General features: G+C 42.1%; 2 protein-coding genes across 17 annotated transcripts in view; one reads left to right on the top strand and one right to left on the bottom strand.

Annotated features, from left to right (window-relative positions):
* Positions 1 to 17,740, top strand: part of LOC308616704 (uncharacterized protein) — a 469,470-nt gene that overhangs the window by 110,753 nt on the left and 340,977 nt on the right. For 6 of the 16 annotated variants that reach the window (XM_081233052.1, XM_081233054.1, XM_081233055.1 and 3 more), the window contains exons 9-11: positions 12,552 to 12,746; positions 15,183 to 15,242; positions 16,832 to 16,976. The exons of 9 other annotated variants lie outside the window; for them this stretch is intronic. The gene's annotated coding sequence lies outside the window, so the exon portion shown is untranslated. The remainder of the gene's footprint in view (positions 1 to 12,551; positions 12,747 to 15,182; positions 15,243 to 16,831; positions 16,977 to 17,740) is intronic. One more of the 16 variants, XM_081233053.1, reaches the window with a different exon arrangement.
* Positions 1 to 17,740, bottom strand: part of TRPC7 (transient receptor potential cation channel subfamily C member 7) — a gene marked incomplete at both ends in the record, with an annotated part of 123,892 nt that overhangs the window by 90,372 nt on the left and 15,780 nt on the right. The window lies entirely within an intron of this gene.

Below are 17,740 nucleotides of genomic sequence, written 5' to 3' on the forward strand. Positions count from 1 at the left end.
ATGGGCTTGCCTAGCATAGCAGTGTCGATCAGCAAAGCTGTCCACCAAGCGTGAGCTTACAGAGTGCGTTGGAACCAGAGGATATGCTGGATCCAGAAGGCAGGGCAACTTCTCTTGACACAACAATCTAGAGGGCATCTTCTCTAAGCCAAGATTTGTCAAGGTGTGCTCCTCAGCCACCTGTATCAGAGTTACCTTGGGTGCATGCTATAACTATGATTCCCGGGCCCTGTTGCAGACTTACTGACTCAGAATTCCTGGGGATGAGGCCCAGGAATCTTTTAACCTCGTTCTCTAAGTAATTCTGATGCCTGCCAGAGCCCACCCTGAGCTCTTTGAAAGCAGCAGTTCTCCTTGCCTAATTTTGAGCCAGATCTGAGGGAGGAGTGATAAGGAAATGCACTTTTAAGGCTGATGGAAATATCACTTAACTCATTTACTACCAATCTGTAATGGCAACTGCTCTACACAGGAAGTTTACTAGAAAGATACGGCTGATATGCTAAATTTGGGGGAAAAATGTACACAGGTGTGCTTTCTTTTAACGTGCTGGAAAATCTGCTTGTGAATTATAAATTTAAAAATCAAATGTAGTTTAAATCTAACAGAATCCTTTCCTACCACAGATCCTTTTGTACAGCAAATCATGACACCTTAAATTACTTGCCTGTTGAAATCATTTTCAGACCTTGACCTCTTTTTTGTTTTGTTTTGTTTTGTTTAATGAGTTGCCTCTGGGTTTCTCTCATCTCCTCCCTAGGCATATGTTTCTAAATTATCTTTCAGAGGCTGACTGCCTTTCCTAGTGACATGCCAACTTCTCTCTCCCCTAAAACACACTGCTTCAATTCCGGATAATGATCCAAAATGTTGGACAAAAGGATGTTTCATGTCACCTTCAAACCACTACGCCCCAAAAATATTTTCCCCTAAAGGCTTCCTTATTGGTTTCTTAGTTGAAACAAGTCTATTCAGAAGCAACACAAGAACCAAATGTCACTTTCAGTGTTAATCAATGTCGAAAGCCCTGAGAGTGGTAAATAGTAGTTGGTAGATAGGAGTGCAGTTTTGCTTTTCCAGAACCTGGATTCCTCAGCAAATAGATAGGAGGCTGAAAAACTGCAGAAGCTCAACAATTTTTCTAAATTAATGATTCATTTCTCCTTGCAGCACTGCTGCTTCAAAATGTCCCTTTACGTTAGAGAAAGAAGTAAGTGTTGATAAGTGTTTGTTTGCTAAGAAAAGGAAAAGGGTCAAGAAAATGTTTTCAGACAAGAGTGGCTATCTTTCATTTCTATATATAATTAGGGATAAGCAGGGTGTTTTGGAAATGCTGGGTAGAAAAATGACACTCAGCTCAGGCAGACTGTCATGGGCAAGTCAGACTGTGCCGTCCCAGAGCCTCTGCGCATTTCTGGGTTCAGTGCAGTTCAGAACAGAAGGTATCACTTCATTAGAGACTTGCACTTCGCTGGGCTCTTTCAGCTAGCCGGGCCATAAAAAAGGGAGACACACCAGAGCAGCCAAAATGGCTGGTTTGCTTTTTGCCTTCTGTATTAGACGCTCAGTTTGGAAGGCAACATGCCTGGTGTCTGCAGATGGCTGGAGGAGGCAGACCTGGGCCTGCCAGGAAGACAGAGATGACATGGACATGGGTATGGATAGATACAGACGGGAGGGTCATGCCAGGCCCAGGCCTCTCAGAGAGATCCATGGGCGCACATCTCTGCGGAGCTGTGATGATTAGGAGAGATGGGTCAACCCTGAGCTCAGCGAGCCTTTGAGCTACACTCCTCAACTTTAGTTGGAAAGATGAGACATATACCTCACAGGTGCCCTTTTACAAATAATTCCATATTCCTGCACGCTGAAGTCTGCCAGGCCCAGTGGGTGACAGCCGTTCTACCTCCATCATCTTACTTAATCCTTATAAAAACCTCATGTTAGAAGGACTGTCAGCATTTCCAGCTCACAAGCAAGAAAACTGAGACTCAGAGAGATAAACTAACAGGCTGAATCCACTTTTCCTTACATTGGTCACTTACTCATCTCTGGTTACTCTCTCACCTTCACTGAAGATTTTAGCTTCTGTCTTACTGTCGCTCTCCCAACATTAACTGCTGTTGTTATTGGTGGTTTCAGTATCCAAGAAGATGTCCCTTCCATTACCCTGCCCTCTCATTTCCTTGACACCATCTTTTCCAGTGACCTTATCCTCAACTCCAACTCAACCATTCATTCTCTTAGTTATCCCCAGTAACTGCAGCTCCTCCATGACCCTAACTTTAGCTCTCCCTCTCTCTGACCACTACCTCCTATATGTCCAGCTTTCGTCATCTGGGACCCCAATTCTAGCAGTCCTTTGATTCCACCCAACCTACAAGCCATTGACCACACCACCTTTTCACTGGTTTTCATCCCCCTCAGGTCCCTGTCTCCCTCCTTGCAGAGCTTCTCTCTCATGGGTAGTCTTTATCATCATCCTTGCACACATCAACTCTCTTACCCTCCTCTTGTTTTGTCCTCCTCACTGGATGAAAGCCTGACCTTGGTTGCATCTAGCTCTCCACTACTTTGCTCCCGCCTCTGCACAGTTAGCACGGCTGGAGAGCACACACCTGCACCGAGCAGGCGTGCTGTAAACTCACTACCTCCAACCTCAAGCAGTCCGTGGCGCTCCTGGGCAACTTACCCTCCTCCCTGTCCCAGACAAGCATTTCCTACCTCTTGAGTCTCAGTTTTCTAACACTTCATCCCCCTCCTAGTTTCCTATTTTACTTGGAAAATAGAGCTCATCGGAAGAGAAGCTTCACACGGTCGCACCATCCACATAGTCTACTTCCATCTGTGCTCATGGACTCTCTTCCCTCTTCTCACTCTTGCTGCTCCTGTCTAAGGCCAGCTCCTCCACCTGTGTGTTGGATATCAGTCCCTTACGGCACTCAAGGACATGGCTCCTGCGCTCTTCCTTTCTCTCCCCTGCCCTGTTAATTTCTCCCTTTCTCTGTTGGCTTAGTATACAAACATGTTGCTATTGTCTTGTCTTAAGAAGGAACTCCTCTTGACTCCACTTCCCTCTCCAATTACTACTCTAGTTTTCTGTTCCATTTTATAGAAAAACTCCTCATTAGACTTGTTTGCACTCATAGTTGACAGTTGTCCTCCTTACACTCTTTCTTATTCCATTCAGTAAGGCTTTCACACTCTACCCATTGCCTCCACTGAGACTGTCCTTTCAAGGTCACAAGTGACTTTCATATGCTAAATCCAGTGGTTGGTTCTCAGTCCTCATCTTACATGACCTGTTAGGTGCTTTGACATAGCTGATCACTTCCTCCTCCTTGATACACATTCTTCACTTGGCTTCTAGCATAACATACTTTTCTGTGGTTTTTCTTCCTGAATGAGTACTTTTGCATCTTTGTTGATTAATTCTTGTGTCCCTGATGTCTTAGTTTTAGAATGCCCCAAAGATGTGCCCAGTCCTTTGAATTCTCCTGTCTGTTTACACTTGTTGCCTTAGTGATCCTATCTAAGATCATTAGATACCATCCATATGCTGATGACTTCGAATTTTATGTCTTTAGCTCAGCCTTCTCTCCTGAACTTGAGTCAAATATATCCAGTTGCCATCTTGGTATTTCCACTTGGATGCCAAATAGGCATTTCAAACTTAATGAAACTAACTCTGGACCTGATCTTCTCCACCTTGTTAGTATTCCCCAACTTTTCAGTTGTCCAGGACAAAAAATCTTGGATTTATCCTTGATTCCTCTCTTCCTCTCAAAACTGACATATAATTTAGTAGCAGATCCTACCAGCTCTACCTTCTTAAAATATATATATATATATATATATATATATATATATATATATATATATAAATAAAAGATCTGACCTCTTTAACCAATTCTACTATTTCTGCCTTGGTCTAAGCCATCATCATCTCTTGCTTGAACTAACCAAGAGACTCTTAACTGGCCTCCCTTATTCTATGATTCTGTCCTGGTCTTCTATAGTCTATTCTCCATACATCAGTCAGACATTTAGGAAAAGTAGTCAGGTCATGGCACTGGTCTGCTCAAACCCTCCAGTGGCTCCCCATCCACTCAGAGTAAAAGTGGAGTCATTATACTCTCCTATAAGGACATACATTATCTAGCCTCTCCATTCTCTCACTGATTTCATTTCCTGTGGTTTTCTCCCTCCCTCAGTCCACTCCAGCCACTCTGACCCCCCTGCTATTCTTCAAACACACTTGGCATGGACTAGACCTTTGTACTAGTTATTCTCTTTACTTGGAATGCTCTTTCCCCAGGTCTCTACATGAACAACTTTTTTAACTCCTTCAAGTCTTTGCTCAAATGTCACTTTCTCAGAAGCCTTCCTTGACTGTCTTTAAAAAATTGTAACCCTTCTCCATTTGCAATCACCCTTTCCTGCTTTTTTTTTCATAGTACTTATGACTATATGACATCCATACATGTTATTTATTATAATTATTGTCCCTATCTTTCACTAGAATGTAAGCTTCTCGAGGGCAGGAATCATTGCTGTTTTGTTCACAAATGTATCATTAGAGCCTAGAATATTTCCTGGAACATGATAGGCACTCAATAAATGCTTGTTGAATCTATTGGAGCAGTGTACTTGTCTAAGATGACATAGCGACTAAGTGGTAGAGCCAAGATTCAAGACAGGTCGGTCTGACCCATATCCTGTGCTCTTCCCTCTCACCATGTTTCCTCTTGGTGAGCAGCATATTCCCTTCTACTTAACACACTTAAAACTAGAGACTTAATTGGGGCTGACCCTCAACTAACTTGGAGAAATAAAGGGTGGGCTGGGATATGGATATTTGAATACCCAGCAGATTCTATAGTGTAGTAGATGAGTGCACAGGTTTTGAAGTCAGAAAGACCTGGAGTTTGAACTTCTTTTTTACTACTTGTCAGTTGTGGGAAATAGAACAAGGCATGTAACTCTTCTGCATCCCAGTTTTTAATCTGTAATACTATACATAGCATATAATGTTTGGGAGAATCAATACCAAAACAATGTAAAATGCTTAGTGTAGTTAACAGGAAATAACACAAATAACAAAATAAATAAAAACCTAAATAAATAAAAATTGACAATAAAAATAAAGCTTGTAAATGGTAATTTTAATTAGTTACCACCTTATTTTGACCACTGATTTCAAACTCTAGACTTCTTGCTTTTTGTGGTTTTTAGTTACTGGACTGGGAGCAAGACTGGCCCTTGGAGAGGAGAATACAAAATGCTGGAGAAACCCTTGATTCTTCTCTCTCTCTCACTCATGTCTAGTCCCTATATTAAAAATATACTCTGAATTTGTTCACTTCTCTTCATCTCTGGTGATCACATCAGCCCTTCCCAGGGTAGCACCTCCGGTTACCACACGCAGGTTATCAGTATTGAGCTTGATTAAATCTGTAATCTTGCCCGTCCCCAAATCAGTCTGAATGATGTTGTTCACCTTGATGAGATCAGAGTAGTGGATAGTGTCAGCATCACGGCTTACCAAATGAGATATCTTTTTTTGTACCCACAAAGATCTTTCTCGTTTTGCACAACTTACACTTGGCCTCTTTAGGAGTAACACAGTGAACAACAAAGTGACCCTTGGTGTGATAGTCAGATGGAAATTTTCTCTAGTCTTGTCAATACTGATGATATCCAGAAAACCAGCAGTGTAGGTTATATCAGTGTGGACCTTGCCATCCATCTCAGTGAACTGCTGTATGCACATCTTCTTTACTAAATCTCCTGTTAGGGCATACTCAAGTCTCTTCTTAAAGAAAGTGACAAGGGACCACCATTCTTAGCTTGTGGGGACTGCTGGATGGACACAGAGTTAGCAGACAAGTCAAGTTTGTCCAGATTCAGGGCTTTGAAGCTGCTACATGCTGCAGTGCTTCTTGGGACCGTGAGCTGTAGCTGTGCTGGGCATGGAACAAAGAGGCACTAGAGTTTTGCCTTTTCCAGAATGCCATATAAGTGGAATCATATAGTATATAATCTCTTGAGACTGGCTTCTTTCACTCAGTATAATTCCTTTGAGATCCATCCATATTGTCGAATGTGTTAATAGTTCATTTCTTTTTATTTCACATCTACTGCATGTACGTATCAGTTTGTTTATACGTTCACTCATTGAAGGATTTGGTTATTCCCAGTTTTTGACAATTATGACTAAAGTTTCTATAAACATTCATGTACAGGTTCTTGTGTGAAGATAAGTTTTTAGTTCTCCAGGGTAAATATCTAAGTGTGGGATTGCTGAGTATTTAGTAAGTATATGTTTAATTTTATAAGAGCTGCCAATTACCACCAACAAATTATGAGAGTTCTGACTGCTCCATGTTCTCTCCATGGTCAATTTATTTTCTGTGTTGTGGTATCTCATTGTGGTTTTGATTTGCATCCCCTAATGGCTAATGATATTGAGCATCTTTTTATGTGCTTATTTGCCGTCTTTGTATCTTTTTGATGAAGTGTCTGTTCAAATCCTTTGTTAGTTTTTTTAAAAAACTGAGTTTCTTATTATTGAGTTTTGAGAGTTCTTATATATATTCTGGATATAATTCCTTTGTAAGAGATAGGGTTTGTAAATATTTTCTCTCAGTCTGTGGCTTATCTTTTCATTCTCTTAACAGTATCATTCAAAAAACAGAAGTTTTAAATTTTGGTGATGTCCAGATTTATCACTTTTTCTTTTATGATTATGCTTTTGGTGTCATAAGCTAAGAAATCTTTTTTAACACAGGGTCTCAGATATGTCCTCCTGTGTTGTCCTCTAGAAGTTTTATAGTTTACATTTTGTATTTAGGTCTATGAACCATTTTATGTTAACTTTTACATAAGGTGTAAGGTACAGGTCAGGGTTCCTTTTATAGCACATGGATATTTATTTGTTCCAGCCTCATTTGTTGAATTATTATTCTTACTCCATCAAGTTGTTTTTGCACAGTTGTCAGAAATTGTTGACCATATTTGTATGGGTTTAATTTTGTGCTTTCTATTCTTTTTCCTTGTTCTGTATATCTGTTTTTTCACTAACACCCACTATCTTTATTTTTATAGCTTTGTTAAGTCTTAAAATGAGGTACTTTGAGTCCTCCAACTTTACCATTCTTAAAAAAGTAGTTATGGCTTTCCTCATTCCTTTCTTTTTCATATTCATTTTTGGATAAGCTTGTTCATATCTACAAGAAATTCTGCTTTGAATTTTATTGGAATTATGTTAAATCTATAGATAGTTTGGGGGGAACTGACATCCTAACTGTGTTGAATCTTCCAAACCATGAACATGGTGTATCCCTCCGTTATTTAGGTCTTCTTTGATTGCTTGCATTAGTGTTTTATAGCTTTCAGCGTCTAGAGTCTACATATGTTTTCTAAGACTTGTATAAATATTTCACTTTTTAACTATTTGAAATATTTTTAAAATGTTTGGTGTCTAATTATTCATTACTGTATATAGAAATATGATTCATTTTTGTATGTTAACCTTATATCCTATGACCTGGCTAAACTCACTTACCTGTGCTTTGTAGAGTCTTTGGAATTTTCTACAGAGGTAAGCATTTTGTTTGCACATATGGATTATTTACTCTTGAACACTTAAGCTTAGAAGCATTTATTAATATGACTAATAAGATGGTCAGTTAGATGCTTTTACATTGGCTTGAAGATTTACAAAGTATTATTTCTAGGAACAAAATGTTGCTAACAAATTTTTGCTGGCTTTCAACCCAAAATTTTTTGCTCAGAGTGTTTTATTTGGTCAGTGTATTGAACAGTTTTTAGAATATTCATCCACCATTTATTCCTTGTGCTCTGCTCAACACAGTTATTAACAGAGATTCTTTGATTTTTGATTGGCCCAGAATTTCTTCCCTTTCCTTTTGGTCCATAAATTTCACAAACTCACTTATTATTGAGATGAATCTCTGGCTTTAACACAGAAGACAAACCAAAATGATCTAACATGTTATTTTGATACCTTGAATTTTTGGTGCTAAAGCTATTATTTTGACAACACCAATTTTAGGAAATTATTAGTTAGTTTGACTTTGGTTAAAAACCCCAATTCTCAAACTTTTTCAAAGCTACTGACAAACTTAAATCAGAAGAGAGAGAGAGAAGCTCGTTATTCTGATTGGTCAAAAGTTAAATGAATTTCTCAGACTGATGCTGTGGAGACACCCACACAATACAGGATAATTAACACTTATTCCTCCATGGAGACCTTAGAAATTAGATTGAAAAAGAGTGTGGGCCTCAAATCCACACCCGCCTCTCTTCCCTTCAGAGACCCAGTTAGGGGAAAGGAGTGTTTATTGAAAGCTCCAACTGAAATACAAACGGAGATAAATCAACATACATGTGCATGCTGTAAACCTAGGAGGTTTTCTGTTTTTGACATTTAGGCTGAGTTTTTAAGAAATGATTACAATAAAAGTTTTCTAAACATTGTAGTATTTCATTAAATGGTCACAGTTACCTTATAAAGCTGATAGTATAATATTATTCCCAAATAAGAGGAGGACAGAGAATTGATCATTGGCTATAGCAACTTGGAGGTCATTGGTCACCTTGATGGGAGCAGTTTTGAGTGGAGGGTGTGACTGGTGAGGATTAAAGAATGGGAAGAGAGAGAAGAATTGAAGCCAGTAATACAGACAGCCCTTTTGAGGAGTTTTATTAAACAGGAGGGCAGAGAAATGGATAAGTAGCTGGTGTGAGAAGTGGAGTCAAGAGAAGCTTTCTCTTTTCTTCTCTCTCACTCTTCCTCCCTTCCTCCCTCCCTGCCTGCCTGCCTGTCTTCTTTCCTTCCTTCCTTCTTTCCCTCCTTCTCCTTAGGGGAGAAACCATAATATTTTTTATGTTGATGGGAATTTTCCAGTAGATAATTATGCTGGTCATTGTATATGATATCAGTATATCATTGTATGCATCCAGTAATTCAACAGTGTATATGACAGAAGATTATGTATAGTGTATAAATAGAGGAATGAATTTGGATAGAATCACATACTGTTTATCTGTAGTGGGAGGGAAGGTCAAGTATGTGAGTGAGGCTGCTAGTAGATGGATGCATTGGTGGTAGGACTCTGTAGACATTTTCTTTCTATTGTTTCAATTTTTTTTCTAGTGAAATAGGAAGAAAAATTATCAGCTGAGAGTAAGAATTGGGGAGAAGGTGATGGAAGTTTGAGGAGAAGAGGTCTGAAATAGATTTTAGGGAGATTTAAGAGTAAATTGATTAAGGAGACAGGATATTATTGCTGAAGAACAGTAAGAGCCCATTTGAAGTTCATGGTTAGAAATTTAAAATGAGACTAGCTGATGTGGCTGATTCTCTGTAACCACATTCACCTCCCTGGGTGCCAGCAGACAATTAGATTTTACCAGGATTGTATTTTTTTGCCAAAAGATAGAAGAAATCAAGAGAGAGGCAGAGGAACTGAGATGTATGTGGGGGAGATTGTAATGATAGTCCATGGAACTGAGGCTGGTATGAAGGGAGACAGGACTTCCAGGGGAGAAGGAATGTGGAAAGACCCAACTATATGTTGTCTACAGGAAACCCACTTTAAATATAAAGTTGGTGGTTTCCTACAAAATGAAATATACTTTTACCATATGATCCAACAATCATGCTCCTTGGTATTTACCCAAAGGAGTTGAAAACTATGTCTACACAAAACCATGCATATGGATGTTTATAGCAGCTTTATTTATAATTGCCAAAATTTAGAAGCAAGCAAGATGTCCTTCAGTAGGTGAATGGATAAATAAACTGTGGTACACCCAGACAGTGGAATATTACTCAGTGCTAAAAAGAAGTGAACTATCAAGCCATTAAAAGACATGGGGGAGCCTTAAATGCATATAACTAAGTGAAAGAAGCCAATTTAAAAGGCTAAAAAATACTGTGTGATTCCAACTATATGACATTCTGGAAAAGGCCAAACTATGGAGACAGTAAAAAGATCACAGTGGCCAGGGGTTGGGGAATGGGAAGGATGAATAGGTGGAGCATAGAGGGTTTTTAAGGCAGTGAAACTACTCTGCATACCACAATGGTAGATATATGTCATTATACATTTGCCCACATTCACAGAATGTATAAAACCTGGAGTGAACCTTAATATAAAGTATGGACTTTGGCTGCTAATGATGTGTCAGTGTAGGTTCATCAGTTGTAACAAGTGTTCCACTCTGATGGGGGATGCTGATCACGGGGGAGGCTCTGCGTGTGTGAGGGCAGGGAGTATATAGTAACACTCTGTACCTTCTACTCCATATAGCTGTGAACCTAAAACTGCTCTAAAATATAAGGTCTATGGATAAAAAGATGGTTAGATTAGTGAGTTGGAAGTCTTGGGGGCAGGCAAAAGATTGACAGAGTTGGGATATTAGAGGGAGATATAAATATTTGAGCTCATAGTCAGAGATTATGGAGAGTTTGCATTTATTGATCATGACAGGTATAGGCTCAGGTAGGCTCATCGTGACTAAAGTAAGACCACTGGAGGAGATGAGCTCCGAAAACTGAGTCAGGGCGTTAAAAGGATGGTCTATGTATATATTAAAGTATCAAGAATTTAAATAGCAGGAACTAAAACCATGGAGAAATGACAGGGATTGACCCATTGTTGCAGATTCCAATGATATGGAATAATGGATGACAGAGTCAGATGAAATATGGTTCAGAACTCTGTTCTCAGGGAGGAGAGAAGGAGAGAGGTCTGGAAGTCATAAGGAACAGCAAGAGAGATATGTGCTCCCTCCCCCCACTTCTCTAGGCCCAGTGGTATGAGGACTGTGAGAGGAAAGCCAGCCCCCTGCCTGGGAGGACTGCAGGGGAAGTGTGTCCTTAGGGGAGCCTGTCTGCAGAAAGAGCAAGAAGGTGACGCATCTCTAAGAGGAGGGGGCAATGACACGGGGGGTTTTGCTGAGGGGAGACTATGCCTTTTGGAGGGTGAAGTAGGAGCGTATCTGGAGATGAAGAAGCGGGGTGTGAGGACAGAGCGGGGCATACGAGGAGCCTTGTGGAGAATCAAGTGCACGTTCTGAGGGGTTACCTGGGAGGCAGCGATGACATAAGAGAGTTTAAAACAATTACTGAAATTATACTGTGAGGATTTAGTGAGGTAAAGCAGGTGAAGCACACAGCATGCGTTGGGCACATAGGTCTGGATCAGTACCGTTTAGCTAAGAAAGGACTTGAGAGCCTCATCCTGCCCTCCAGCCCTCCCTTCTGCACATCTCCCACTCAGCTGATGGATGAGAAAACTGAATGTTAAGATTTAACACACATGGCTGAATCCTTATTAATTGTAACTGGAGTCACTGAAATAATTAATGGATGTGAAATGCGGGGTAAGAACCTGAGCCTAGTGCTCATTATTGCAGATGAAAATTGAAGAGTTTCAATCCATGTTTTAGCTTTCATGCATACACTTGATTGTTTCATTAACCTTCACCATATAAATAAGCCCGGGCTCCGGAGGATCATAAAAGGCAAATATCCTTCAGCATTTAATTTCCATTTAGGAACTCAGATCCAAGAAAGGTGGTTCAAGTCCAGCACATGAATCAGCTAGCAGCATTTCTTGCCTTGGCTTTCCCAGGGGGATTTACACAGCCCTAAGGTGTTCAGAATCCAGGGTTCTGACCCCAGGGTGGGGTGGGTAGGGCTGGCTCCTTGCTCCAGTGACCCTCTCAAAGGCGTGACTCTCAAACTGTAACACTGGTTACTCACTCCCTCCTTGACTTTATTATCTGTTCTCTGCAGGAGGCCTTCCCTTATTCATCCTAGACTTACTCCCTGCATTTCCTAATGGGTTCTCTGTGTCCTAAGTGTTTCAGAATTTGGGAAGGATGATTGTATATGAGCCATTGGTGACCTTAGAATTTCTTGGGACGGGGCTGATCAGCCTTTGCATGAGAGAGATGACTGGGTGATTAGTGTTTGGTTGGGCTCTAGAATCAGAGTGTCCGAGCTCAAATCCCAGCTCTGCTGCGTACTGTCTTTGTGTTTGCATGTATAACTTAAGCTTCCTCTGTGTTCTAGCTTAATCTGTATAATGGGGATGATACTGTTTTCTGCCTCATGGAGTCGTTGTAAACTACATAAGAAAAATCCATATAAGTTGCTTAACACAATATGTGACAAGTATCTGCCAATATTAAGATACATGTGGCTTGTAGGTTAGCAGAGAGTGTAAACTTGGAAAATTTGTCTCTTTCAGGGTGTTGGTCTTCAAGTGCCATTTCTAACAAAGCAGACACACCCATTGTTGGATTTAATTTCGCAGCTTCACCTGTGTCAGGCTCAGGTGGAAGGTGCAGGTAGCAGGACAGAAGCTTGGAGCAGGGCATTGGAAGGTGCAGGCCCCTGGGTGCTGAGCTGAATCTGCAGGTGACTGCACCGCCTTTCTTAGCCAGGCAGTGTTGACAGTGTCTCTGTTGATACTTTGGCTTCCATCCTGACTTTTGGTTTACTTAATTGGCAGCTACCGACATCGTTAAGGGGCTCCTTAAGCCATCATCACCATGACGTTGTGAAGTCCCAGAAGTAATGGATTGCTCTGCTTGTTGGTTTTATAACAAGTCCCCTCTGATGGATTCAGAGGCTTGCCTAAGGAGAATAGAGGCTGTCTTTCAAGGAAACAGATGAACAACTCGAGTATTTTATTCTAATTCAGCAGGTATATTTGAGCACCCACTGTGTGCCAGGCACTGGGGATAGAGACCTAAATAAAATACAGTCCTTGCCTCTGAGGAACTCAGGGTCTTGCTAGAGAGAATGACAAGTGACTAGGTAAGGACCACAGGGTGACGTAAGTGTCTTGGGATATACCACCCAGCTACAAATATGGGGAACTTCCAAGAGGAGGCAGAGTGTGAGCCCTGAGGATGGGTAGAGGCTAACAGGGGCGAGGCAGGTGTGGGGAGGAGAGTAACAGGGAATGGACATTCCAGGAAGAGGGGCTGGCAAGTGCAAAGGCCCAGAGGGCAGAGAACGTTCACGAACAGGTGGACTGTGATGGGTATCAGCTACTTTAACCACAGATGGTTACGCATAGGTTATGCACATTATCCAGCGCTTTATGTAACTTCTCATAATTAAATAAACATGAACACGCTCATGTATCCAGAGAGGAATTCACATACACTCTCTGCACATCCTTATCCAGATTAAAGATGCTGCTTGGTTCTCATTTGCTGAGCTCCCAGAAGAGCCCTTCCTCAGCTTTCTGCTTTTTCTGCTGGAACCACAGGGAACAGACACAGGAAGGCAGGTCTGCCTGTGTGAACCTTGCCCCCACCCCAGCACTTCACAGCTCCAGGCCTCCCTGGAGGCTCCAGGGCTCTCTTCCCTCACTCTACACACTCTCTGTCTTTGTCTCTCTCTCTCTCTCCTTCTCCTTTCCCTTTCTCTCTCTTTCTCACACATCACTCTGTCAACCACAGGTCAGTGCTCCATGGTAGAGGGATTGCTCAAAGCTGTGACTCAGGAAATTAGTCAGGAGGTGTGAGTTGAAAGAGAAGGAGGGACCCTCAGGAAGCCCCATGGTTCGCTTACATAGAAGCAGCCCCACCTTTCCCCTGCCTTCCTGTCCTGCCCCCGCATGGGGTCGACCTAAGCATGTTTGGTTGGTCTCTGTACCCATTAGAATGGGAGACAGTATTAAAGCATATGACTCTTACAGTTTTTGCTACTGCGGTATTATTTATTGAATGCTTACTATGTGCCAGACCCTGGGCTGAATGCTTTACATATTTAGCTCATTGAATTCTCATGACAAACCTAGGAAGTAGATACAATTATCATTCCTCTTTATAGAAAGGGGAACTGAGGCCCAGAGACTTCAGTGGCAGCTGGGATTTGAACTTGAGTATGGCTGACTCCAAATTCCATAATACTAACACTGGGAAGTGCTCATCTGATAAAAAATACCAACTGCTCTGGCACGTGCTCTAAAACCCTGAGCGCGACCCTGAAGGGGCAGTTTCGGGGTCCTTCCTGGTGAAGAGGAAGAGAGAGATGAGGGCCTGTTAGTAAGAGTCAAAGGTGCTTAAACCGTGTGAGGAAGTACCCTGTGTATCCACACCCAGGGACAGGCCAGGGGTAAGACTGGCTGAGCCCAGAGAGCTGAGTTTGCCCCACGCTCTAAGTTACCAGCAGGTGTGCTGGCATCAGAATATTGGGGGAAGTCATCCCTAATGGGATGTGCCATTCCTATTGCTCCCAAGGCCCTAAGCCTCTTATTTAAGTGCCAGTCTGTCCACTCCCCCCACATCCTTTTCAGTCTTATGACTTTCACTAAGGGGCCATCCACCTCTATTCTGTAACAGGTCCCCCTTCCCCATGCAGGATCACTGTCTTCATGATGAGAAGTTATGGGAATGGGTGGGAGGCAGAGGGTCTGCAGAACTTCCCCCTGCGGTGGCTGGGACACCTTGCGGCTCACTCCTCAGATACACAGAGAAACTGAGAGTGGCGGGATGAGGCTGCATTGCTTTTGCCATCTGAATTCCAAAGGGGGCAGCACGGTGACTGCTGTTCATGGTGCACTGGCTTTTAGCAAGAATGATTTTGGGGTCTGTTTGCTGTGTTGGAGCTGAGGCATACTGTATAGCTGCAGAGTGATGCTGAGTTAACAACTCTCTGTTCCTGGATCCTTCCAAAGCTTTCGTCCACAAGCACACCTAAGCCACTTTGGTCCGTGGATTGGCTCATAGAAGAGCTCATGTATTCATTTATTTATTCATTTAATCAACAAAAATGAATAGCGCATTTACCCCATGCTGAGCACCGTGCTAGCACCCTGGAGATAAGTGAAGAGTAAGGCAGGCATGGTCTCTGCCCTCAGGGAGCCGACAGAGCAGAGCGTAAGATAGACAGTGAAGATCCTGCAGCTAAGTGGGATGAGGATCTCCCCTTTTTGTGCAGACAGACCTGCGTTTCTTTACATTCAACCTCATAGTAATTCCTGGGAAAACATTACCTTCCAAATAAACCCACTTGGCAATCAGTAGAAAGAGTAAGAGTCTTGTTAGATGGAAAGCTTGAGTGCTTTCCAGTAATCCATCCTTACAAAATGTTCCGGCCAGTTCAGCCTGTGCTTTCTGTGTTCTAGAAGCTGTGCCCAGCACTGGAGATGCAAGGAGGAGTGAGATGCGGTCACTGCCTACCCATGGTGAGACTAGACGTAACCCAGTTGTTCTAATATTATATGGCAGTGCTGGTCACTCATTCAACAAATAGTCATTGAGTTCCTACCCTGTTCCAGGCACTGTTCTCAATCTTTGAATACAGCCATAAGCAAAACAGACTCCCTGCCCTCGTGGAGCTTATGTTTTACTGGGGGCCTGGGGACTTCAGGTTTCTGTTTTACATTGGTGGTTAGGCAGGAACTCCCTGGAGAGGTGATTTTGTACGGAGAGTTGGTGAAGGAGGGAGCTATCTATGTAGATATATATGAGGAAGGAGCGTTCCAGACAGAGGGTCACTGGTACAAAGAGGGAGAAGAGTGCAAAGCAGAAGAGGGAGAGCATCTGGTGTTTCTGAGGACCAGCAAGGAGGCCAACTACTGGGGCAGAGTGGGTGAGGAGGAGAACAAGGGAAGAGGTGAGGCCAGAGGAACTGCAGGGGACAGATGGCCAAAGCCCTAAGAGGCACTTGTAGCACTGTGGCTTTTTCTCTGGTGAGATAGGGAGTCATTGGAGGGTTTCAAGAAGCGGCGTTAGCAGGATCTGGTGTGTGCTTGAAGGGGATCACCCTGGCTGTTTGGATGGGATGAATTGTAAGGGGCAAGAGCAGAAGCCTGAAGACCCAGTAAGAGGTTGTTGCAATTATCCAAGGGAGAGATGAAGGTGGCCTGGACCAGAAAAGTAAGTGCGCAAGGGGGAGAGAAGTATACAATTCTAGATGTCTTCGAAGGATAGAGCCAAGAGGATTTATTGATGGATTGGACATCAAGAAAAAGGAAGAGAAGAGTTAAGGATGGATGAGGTTTTGGGACCAAGCAACTGGAAAGATCGTTACCATTTATGACATGAGCACTGTCTTACATGAGCTCCTTGTTTAGCAGATGTTTCACCCCTCCTTCCCCATCTCCTGGAGACGAGCACACTTCCTTCCCCACTGGTAGGAAACTTGGTCATGGACTTGCTTTAGTTCATGAAATTACAGTGTGTGACCTTTAAACTTAGGGCTTAAGAGGCATCATGTATTTTCCCTTGTCTCTGTGGGAGTTCTGACCTCTGCCCTTGGAGTGCCCTTGGTTTCCACTGTCCATCCAGCCTGGATCCCAGAATAAGACATGTAGAGCAGCCTCCTCCTCTGACCCAAAGACTTGTGAACATGACAATAAATGTTGACACGTAGACTGCTGCGTTTTGGGGTGGTTTGTTACACAACGTCATTGTGGCAATAACTGAATGATAAAGGGACAGAAGTAGGCTGAGTGCTTTGGGACATCATTATCAAAGATGGGCTCTTAGCCCTGCTTGGGTGTTCAGGGAAGTTGCCCTGGAGAAAAAAAGTTGTGACTGGATCTTGAAGGATAAATCAGAGTTACCGAGTTCAAGAAGTGGAGGAAGCATATTCTAAGTTGAGGACATAGCATAAACAAAAGCACAAAAAACATGCTATATGAATATACAGGAAACTATGCAAGTAGAGGCACAGGGCAGCAGAAGATGAGTCTGGGGAAGTAGACAGGACCATGGAGGGCCATAGAAGGTTTTGTCTTCCATGATAATAAGCTTGAACTTCATTCCACAGGCAGTGGGGAGGCACCAAAGCTTTTTAAGTGGGAGAAAGGCCCGGTCTGATTTGCACTTCAGTGGGATCCTTCTGGCCCTATGTGGAGGACAGCTTCACCTATGTGGTGGAAGCTCTTGTGATCATCTGATCAAGAAGAGTGGTGGTAAGGATGCAGGGATGAAAATGGCTTGGGGATACATTTAAGTTTTAGTACCAGCAGGATTTAAGGTACAGAAGGAAAGCCAGAACTCAGTATGTGGTGTGCTTTGGACGTCAAACGCTGGAAGGAAATTAGTATCTGATGGGATTATAGGTGAATTTTCTTTTTCTTATAAAGTTTCATTTTCTACATTAATTGCACATTTACCAACGTAAGCAAAAAAATTCGAGTGAGTTATAATGTTTAAACCTGGCTGTTTTCCTTTGGGTGAATTTGCTAAACCCTTAAATCTCAGTGTTGGAGAGGAGTATTCACCCTTGGTGCTGTCTTGGCTAGGACTGCAGTCTTATCTACTTGATATCTAATAACCTTGTTGTTTTTAAACATCAAATTAAAAGGAGATCCACAGTGAGATTCAGAGCACATATGACCTATGCATCTTATTTGTACTTACAGTATATTGTGAAAACATTTCAGAGAAACACTAATTTAGAATTGGCATTAGCAGATAACATACCCTTCCAGAGGATTATGTCATGATTCACCTGATTATAGATTCAGGATAGTAAATGTTCAGGAAACTTTTTTTAAAGAGTAATTATAGCACAGCATATGTATAGAAGTAATTTAAAAAAATTTACTTGTGATTGCTGAAAAATGCTATTGATTAAGAGGGGCTAATGACTAGATGGCAAGGTAGGAATTAAAAAAATGTAGAGCCCTGCTAATTATAAAACAAAACCCCAAAACCAAATTAGGCAAATCAG

The sequence above is a fragment of the Mesoplodon bidens genome (genome assembly GCF_964165515.1).
Source record: "Mesoplodon bidens genome assembly, chromosome: 4".
Classification (NCBI taxonomy): Eukaryota; Metazoa; Chordata; class Mammalia; order Artiodactyla; family Ziphiidae; genus Mesoplodon; species Mesoplodon bidens.